Here is a 6261-nt window from a genome sequence, read left to right as displayed (position 1 = left end):
ACCCCAAGATCAAGAGTCACATGCTCCAACTAGGGTCACTGATACGGCTATTCTAGTTGCTAAGATACTATATTGAAATTTTTTCATATTAGTTCATAATCAACTGCTTCCCTGAGGCCCTCAAGGACTCCCCACACCTGCTGCCTGCCCCATGGCCCCCAAACCTCCCTACCACCCAGTAATCAAAAGGGTAAAGGGCCTGGGGTCCCTGTTCTGGTGTTAAGGGCTGGTGTTTATTATTTTGAGTGGTGCCTAGGTTTGCCAGTTGTTAAATATTACTAATGTCATTCTTGCTTATTGCCCTGGATTGTAAGCACCTGGTTATGTTGTCTGTTTATTCCACCAAATGGAAAGCTCCTTGAGGGCAGGAAGCCACCCCCTACACCAGCAAAACTCTTGGCACATGCTAAGTGCCTGACGTGTGTTTACCAAATGAATGGATGGATGAGTGAATGAGGAATGAATGCAGCCTGAAAAGTTGGAGAGTCACTCCGGAAAATTACAGGCCTCTCATCTTCCGTCTGGACTCTGGAGTTCCTTCCTGCCATGGAGACCTTGCTCTTTGCCCAGGTTTTATCTCTGTGCTGGTCTCCACCCCTGCAGGAGGCTCCGTCCACTTGCCACAGTCTTTCTCAGCTTCACTTTCCCTTCCTATAAAACATGGACTGTCACTGAGAACTGCTGACCCTGAGAGGACCAAGATGGATCCCTTTCTTTCATGAGCCCATGAATAGACAAGCACACGTGTGTCCATATACACAGGCAAACACGCACAAGGACAGGAGGGGACAGTCAGCATGCTCACTGACTGTGGTAAGGTGACTAACTGAGCCTGGTTTGCCCTGGGCTTTCCTAGTTTTACTTTTTTTGAGAGAGAGAGAGAAAGAGAGAGAGAGAGAACACATGGGGCAGAGGGAGAGAGAATCTTAAGCAGTTCCATGCTCAGCACAGAGCCCGACGCAGGACTCAATTCCACGACCCTGGGATTATGACCTGAGCCCAAATCAAGAGTTGGGCACTCTAGGTGCCTGGGTGGCTCAGTTGGTTAAGTATCTGACTTGGCTCAGGTCAGTATCTCATGGTTTGTGAATTTGAGCCCTCTTTAGATCCTCTTTCTCTGCCCCTCCCCTGCTTGCATGTGAGTGCTCTTTCTCTCAAAAGTTAATAAACATTAAAAAAAAAAAAAAAGAGGGGCGCCTGTGTGACTCAGTTAGGCGTCCGACTTTCGCTCAGGTCATGATCTCACGGGTTCGTGAGTTCGAGCCCTGTGTCGGGCTCTGGGCTGACAGCTCAGAACCTGGAGCCTGCTTCAGATTCCGTGTCTCCCTCTGTCTGCCCCTCCGCTGCTTGCACTCTGTCTCTTGCATTGTCTCGAAAATAAATAAACATTAAAAAAAATTAAAAAAAAAACAGTCAGGCACTCAACCAGCTGAGCTACCCAGATGCCCCTGGACTTTCCTGGTTTCAACACCAAGGGTCCTATACTCCAGGAACATCCACTATCCCTGGCAAATAGGGATGATTGGTCTCTAGCACTGAAGGTTGGTTGGGTCATTCTTCATGGACAGTGGAGGGGTGATGGCCTTCAGATGGACTTCTGTGTTGCTGGTGCTCATCCCAGGACCAGGCACGTGGTGGGTTTGCCACAGCTCTGCCACTTACTAGTCTTGGAAAATCACCTCACCTCTTGGCGTCCTCAAGAGGGGACAGCATAGTATCTTCCTCAGAGATGTGCATGAGTCAATAATATGAAAAGTGCCTGGTACTAGTACCTGGAACACAATGAGTATTACATAAATGAGGGCCATTTTTTTTGTTGTTGTTACAATTATATATTACATGGATGAAAGGTTTCTGGATTTTTCCATTTGTGAAACAGAAAATGTAGGAGGTATAGGGCTACAAAAGTCACCCCTCGTCTAAGCTTGCTCTTAGCAAGATTCTCCTCCCCACTTAAAAAAGAAAGCTTTCTTCTGATAAAATTCATAAACCACACAATTCACCCATTTCAAGCATCCAGTTCAGTGGCTTTTAGTGTATTCACAAGGTTGTGCCGTCATCACCGCAATCTAAGTTTAGAACATATACTTCCCTCTCTAAAAGAAGTCCCGTACCTGTTAGCAGTCACTCGCAATTTTCCCTCCAACTCCCGGTCCTGCCCAGCCCTAGGCAACCCCTAACCTATTCTCTAATAGGTTGGCCTATTCTGGACATTTCATAAAAATGGAACCACAAACTATGTGGCTTCTTTGTCTGAGCACCATGTTTCCAAGGTTCACCCATGTCGTAGTGTGTATCAGACCTTCATCCTTTTCATGCTGACACCCCACCACCCTCCTTCAATCCATTTTAGATATATCTAGAAAGGGTTAGACACTCGGCAAGTCAGAACAAGTTTGAGCTTGTGGAGACAGAGACCAAATCATTTTTTATTTTTGCTATATCTGTTTCTTTTATTCATTATATCTTACATTTTCTTTTGCCCTTCCTTATTGATTTTTAAAATCTTTTTTGTCTTTATTTTGCTTATTTTTTTTAATGTTTATTTTTGAGAGAGAGGGAGGGAGGGGCAGAGGGAGAGGGAGACAGAGAACCCCAAGCAGGCTCTGTGCTGTCAGTGTAGAGCCCCACGTGAGGCTCAGACTCACGAATTGTGAGATCATAACCTGAGCTGAAACCAAGACTCAGTTGCTTAACTGAGCCACCCAGGCACGCCCCACCCCTCAGATTTTATTTTATTTTTTTACTTTTATAATTTTTTTGTAAATTTTTTTAATGTTTATTTATTTTTGAGAGAGAGAGAGAGAGAGAGAGAGAGAGACAGAACACAAGCAGGGAAGGGGCAGAGAGAGAGAGGGAGCAGAATCTGAAGCAGGCTCCAGGCTCTGAGCTGTCAGCACAAACCGTGAGATCATGACTTGAGCCGAAGTCAGATGCATAACCGACTGAGCCACCAGATGCCCCAGATGAACTTATGACCCCAAGATCGAGAGTCACATGCTCTATCAACGGAGCCAGTCGGGTGCCCCTTATATTTTCTTTATCTTTTAAAGAGATAATATTTGATGTTTTTTAGAAGAATAAATATATAAAAAAAAGAAGAAGAAATATATATATGTTACAAAACATAATATAACAGGTAATTGTGCACTCGCCAGTCACCCCAAATTTCCCTCTTCATAGAAATATCTGTGGGAAGATGAGGATTTGGTGTCCTCCCAACCGTCCCAGCTTCCCTCTCAAACAACTCCCAATTTTTTTATCCAATTTTGAAAAAAGATTTTAATGTTTATTTTTGAGAGAGAGAGACAGTGCAAGAAGCAGGGGAGGGGCAGAGAGAGAGGGAGACAGCAGCTCCAGGCTCTGAACTATCAGCACAGAGCCCGACATGGGGCTCAGACCCACAGCCTGTGAGATCATGACCTGCACCGAAGTCAGACGCCCAACTGACTGAGCCACCCAGGCACGCCAACCCAATTTTTAATAGTTATATATTATTCATAATACTTATATTTTGTTCTGTGACTATAATTAAGTCTTCTGTGCTTTGTCTGGAGGTTAAATCTAAAAACTGAAAGCAAAAGGCAATATCACCATTCCATAAATGTCACTCACTTGAGAACCCCTGGCCTCCAAAAGAAGGAAACGTGAACCTGGCCCATGACCCAATTTCCTATCTCAAGAAGTCATTGTTTTTATTATTTTCATTTTTATTTTTTTTAGTGTTTATTTTTGAGAGAGGGTGCGAGGGGGGAGGGGCAGAGAGAGAGAGGAGGACAGAGGATCTGAAACGGTGGTTCGAGCTGACAGCAGAGAGCCCAATGCAGGGCTTGAACTCACAAACCTGGAGATCATGACCTGGGCCGAAGCTGAAGTTGGATGCTTAACCGACTGAGCCACCCAGGCGCCCCAAAGTCATGGTTTTTAGAGGCAGAAGGAAACTAAAGAATCCTTCCAGGCCAGCTGAGTCATTTTAGAGACAAGATTTCATTGGCAGAGCCTGGAGGGTGGCCTTGTCAAAGGGGAAGGTAAGAGTAGGAGGGGATTTCTCTCTCCATCCCCTCTGGGTAGTGTCCTTGGCTCTGAGAGGAGGCCAGGGGCCTTTTCTGCTGGAAGGTGGGAGACAGGTCTTTGGGGCCCGCCTGGACAGCAGTTCTGCAGCAGCTTATCTGTCATTCCTGAGTTACCGGGTAAAAAGACATCGGTGCAAACAGAGGGCACACAGCCAGCTATGGAGCTCCCCCGCTTTCAGCAGGCCTGGGAGAGTGTGAGAGGCTGGCGGGAGCCCGCTGCCCACAGACTGCACTGAGGGAAACCCTGAGCATCGTGAAATGTGGAAATTGTAATAGTTAATGTTCATTTAGTACCTCTTGTCTGCCACATTTACCTAGGTTATTTCGCCCAATTCTCACGACCACCCAACCGGGGAGGTGCTGCTGTTATCCCCATTTGCGCAGATGAGAAAATTGAGAACCAAAGAGAGTTTGACTCCTTCAAAGGCTTATAACTAGCCGGTGGAGGAGCAGGATTCAGGCTCAGGCAGTGAGCACCTATCCATGCCAGTTCCATGCTGGGAACCATTTTGTCATACTGGTGTTGGAGCCCGATCACCAGCCTCAAGCCTACTCTGCTATGACCTGGTTGTTCATCTCTCTGGGCCTCAGTCACCTCTTCTGGAAAATGGGTATAATACATTCTGCTCTGTAGGCAGGTTGGAGAACCATATGACCCCCACCCCCACCCCCACTAGGGCCCACCCCTCTGGTTTTAGCTCTCATCATTACCCCACCCCACCCCTTGATGCACTGAAGCCCCAGCCTGGCTGAACAATCACCATCTCCAGCCATGCCCTTACCACCTTCTCCCGGCTGCCCTGGGGTCCAGAATTTCAGGTCAACTTGACAGATCAATCCTTGCTCAATTAAGCAAGGTTTGCCTCTCAGTTAAAATGATACCTATAAATAAAGCCTGCCCTGACCCTAGCAGCGTAGCATGGAGATTAAGAGGCTTTGGAGGCCAGTGGTCCTGGGTTCAGATTCCAGTTCTATCACTTGTACTGTGTAACCCTGGACAAATCTTGTCACTACTCTGAGCTTCTGCTTCCACGTCGGTGAAATGGATGTAGTGATAACACCCAAAGGGAGGTGCGAGGCCCAGTGAGAGAAGGCATGCAGAGTATGCTGAGCTTCAAAACATGGTAGCTATCTTCTTGATGATACCACATATTGCAATGACGGGCATTTAGCACAATGCCTGGTACATAGTTAGCATTCAATAAATATTTAATAAATAAATGGATAATGTTTACCTGTCTGCATCCCTCATTACCTCTGAGCTTCTTAGGGCAGGACACATTTTTAAAAAAATTATTATTATGATTATATTATCGTCTCGGTTCAAGTTTAATAGAAATGGCAAAAGATCCAAAGGGATGCCCCCACTACCATACAGATCAGTTGGCCTACCCTCGTAGCACAGTTCAGGCCATTCTCTCCAGAGGAAGAAAGGCGGGCCCCCTCAACCCCTGAAGGAAAGGCCTGTTCTGTCTCCTACCACTTCTGCACTGAGTCTGAAGTCTTGTGTTTTAAGCATGACAATAATACAAAAGAGATTCTGTTTTCATGGCCCCCCACTGCAGCCCGGCCCTAAAATAAGCCAGTGCTCACTTCTGCTTAGAGAAATATTTTTTGCTTTTCTGGACATCAGGCTTGATGCTAGCACTGCCAAGCTTTCAGCCAGCTGGGCGTACTTCCTCATGCTTGTCAGTAAACTGGACGGCTTGAACCACTCTCAGAGTCTCATCCACAGAAAGGCCGATGGGAAGGTCATTCACGGCGATCTGCCGAAAGATACCTTCATCGTCAATGATAAAGAGGCCCCTAAACGAGATGCCTTCGTTAGCCTTTGAGACTCCATAGTCCTGAGCGATGTTACCTTGGGGTCTGATACCAAGGGAATGTTTGTGGGTCCCAGTCCTCCTTATTTCTTGGGTGCATGGCTCCCTTTTAGGTGACAGAAATGAGAATCCACAGAGGCACCAATCACTTGGCAATCAAGTTTCTTACATTCTCCTTCCCTGTCACTGAAAGCAATGGTCTCCTTGGGGCACACAAAGGTGAAGTCAAGAGGGTAAAAGAAGAACAAAATGTATTTTCCTTTGTAGTCAGATGGACTGATGTCTTTGAACTGGCCATCTGGCATAACAGCCGTGGCTTTGAAGTTGGGGGCGGGATGCCCAGTTTTGGCATTTCCTCAAGACAT

General features: G+C 46.4%; 1 pseudogene; it reads right to left on the bottom strand.

The window, feature by feature from the left end:
- Nucleotides 1-5662: 5662 nt before the first annotated feature.
- On the bottom strand, nucleotides 5663-6261 carry LOC125153353 (peroxiredoxin-1-like; annotated as a pseudogene).

Source organism: Prionailurus viverrinus, chromosome E2 (genome assembly GCF_022837055.1).
Source record: "Prionailurus viverrinus isolate Anna chromosome E2, UM_Priviv_1.0, whole genome shotgun sequence".
Taxonomy (NCBI): domain Eukaryota; kingdom Metazoa; phylum Chordata; class Mammalia; order Carnivora; family Felidae; genus Prionailurus; species Prionailurus viverrinus.
Note: the sequence above shows the minus strand (reverse complement) of the source record. Positions and strands in the feature narration are given on the sequence as shown.